The sequence below is a fragment of the Tursiops truncatus genome, chromosome 16 (assembly GCF_011762595.2).
Source record: "Tursiops truncatus isolate mTurTru1 chromosome 16, mTurTru1.mat.Y, whole genome shotgun sequence".
Lineage (NCBI taxonomy): Eukaryota > Metazoa > Chordata > Mammalia > Artiodactyla > Delphinidae > Tursiops > Tursiops truncatus.
The window spans coordinates 80,865,771-80,868,556 of record NC_047049.1 but is presented as its reverse complement, the minus strand read 5'-3'; positions in this window follow the sequence as shown (position 1 = coordinate 80,868,556).

Here is a 2,786-nt window from a genome sequence, read left to right as displayed (position 1 = left end):
GCACTGGGGTGTGGGGAGGGTCTGTCCATCCTTTTTTTCAAAAAAATCTGAATTATCCTCAGGTTAAAGAACACTTTATAGAACTGAAAGACCTGTTAAAGACTTTTTTCCCTAAAACTAAAAAGCAGTCTTCCATGAAAGATTAATTCTGCCACTGCTCCTGAAACAGTGAGGGATTTGCCGGCATGTCCATCCGGGTCCTGGATACCAGGGTTTCAGAAATGTGGCCTGGTTACTCACACAATACGTATTCTGCTTTTTTCTCTTAACATTTAGCATAAGGCTCTAGATCCTTCTTGTTAAAAGATTTTGTTTTTCTCATTGGTTTGGGTTTTGTGATGATTTCAGTGAAACATAATAAAGTTATTTATGGTGATTTTTGGAAAAATAAAATACCTGCTACAATATAACCTGAAAAGCCAGCATTGAGAACAAGCATTAAGGTGTATTGAGGGTAATGGTGTGTGTATGAAGTTCACGTGTATTTAGCAAAAGGTTGTATACAAAAGGACCCTTTTCCTTCTCTCTCCACCATCCCTGAACAGCAAATATATCCCGTGAATGTCATCTCGTGCAGAAAAGAGAACTGAACTAACAATTTCATTAAAATGGAAAAATCATATGAATAGAAATATCAAACTCATGAACACAGGGGTGATTTATTAAGCAAACCTGAGTCTACTGCCTTAAAATCTTAGGTTTGGTATAATTTATATTTCCTGTCGGGAATGCTCCTATTTCAGCTATAAATAGAACGTGGCAGCAGGTAGAGTAGCCTTTTAATTGGATCATTACCGAATCTGCATGACTTATTTTCTTTGAGTCTTTGCCATTTCTTACTTCAGATTTGGTCTCTTTGTAACGATGATGCAACATGACAGAATCATACCAGGCTTCCAAAGAGCTCCCCTCACGCTCACCTCCCCCACCGCCTTTCATCACATGTGTACTTGCTCTATCAAAGCCTCTTGCAAAGGGAAGGCGGTGAGGAACTTCTCCCATGTTTAGACCAGAAATTGCGTCTCAACCCTGGTCACTCTCCCATCCGGGTCTAAATGTGCCAACCAGAGCTGAGCTTATGTCTGGCTCTCCAGACATAAGGCAATTTACCTTCTTTCCTGAACTTCGTGATGGTTGATGAGGGACTGAGAGACTGTGACAGAGAAATGGAGCTATGTATATAAAACTAAAACATTGAAAGCAACCGAGTGGACTAACAGTTTTCCCATCTTCCTTATGAAGCCTAACTCTATAATAGCTTTTACTAGCTTCTGAAGCAATAACAAAAATGGAAAAGACCCTTTCTAGTCAATATCCTTTCACTCTGTGATTTTTGAGATACCAGGATGGGTCTTATGTCTCCAAATTCTCACGGTCCTACCCCTATCACAGGCATATGGTGATGCTTTAGTGGGGCCAAAGCCTTCCTTCAGTCCAGTGGTGACACTGCTGGTGGCTTTGGAGGTTTTGGCATTCCCATAATTCTATCAACACCCCTCTAAAAGACTCACCAGAAGTCCTTCCTAATATCCACATTATCTAAATGAGAGCTTGGAGGGAAACGCAGCTTCACAAATCCCATCCCCTCCACCAGGCCCCCGCCCGGTCCCTTCCAGCCAGACTGTTAGGGAACCATTCACCAAAACCGCCCAGCTTGGCCAGGCGTGGCGATAACAACTTGCCTCAGTTGTCTCACAACAGGAGGTCCTGCTAAAGAATGCAGAGCCGGGAGAATTCAGGAGGGGCCGGAAGGAGGGAGGACATGCCAGCCTGTGGTATGTCTTGTAAAACTAATCTGGAAGAATTCAGGAGGGGCCAAAAGGAGGAGGGTGGAGTCCTGCCAACCTCCCAGAAGCCCTCACGCTGGTATCCGTCTTGGCTGAGAGATGCGTTTGCCACCAGGAAGGACCCTGAGTCGGAATGATTGGCCAGAGGCAACCCGGAAACTAACCCCATCACCATAAAGCCCGAGACTGCGAGCCACGTGGCAGAGCAGTCCTCCTGGGTTCCCTTGCGCCGCTGCTCTGCGCCCGGGCGCCCCTTCCCAATAGAGTCTCTTGCTTTGCCAGCACGTGTGTCTTCTCGGACAATTCATTTCTGAGTGTTAGACGAGAGCCCACTCTCGGGCCCTGGAAGGCGTCCGCCTTCCTGCAACGAGACCACTTCTGCATTTGTCCCAGGGTCATTGCAGCTCTGTGGCAGGACACCCACAGCTGCAGTGTTCAGCCCAGACCTGCTTCCTGATCTGGAAGCACGACTGGAGAAGGCCAGCTTTTGTCTTCATAACTCGTTTACTCAGCAGGACGACCTGACCTGAATCCTCCTGTTGGAAGAACGGACCTGGTCTGATGTAAGGCTATTTTAGCCTGTGGTATTTATCTACTCTAGGCATCACTGTCCAGACTGGGAGCCACCTGAGGCTTCCTGGCACCATGCTTCTTAATCTTTGTACCTCCAGTGCTAGTACTGGGCTGGCACATAAGGAAGTGTCCTGTAAGTACTCACTGAGTTTAATGAATCTTTATGCCTGAACGTTTAGGAAGTAAGCAAGTGACACCATGTGGAACTGTCCTTCCAAATAAAAAGTCATGGGTTAGTCATTCATTCATTCATTTAGTCAACCTTTCACTTAACTAACACGTATTTATTGAGGGCCACCTACGTTTCAGGTTTTTTGCCACGTTTTGGAATTGTAAGATGAGTAATAGGCAGTCCCCATCCTTGTTAAGTTCACAGCCAAGTAGAGAAGACAGGTAAGTACACCAGGATTTTCATACGGTGTGATA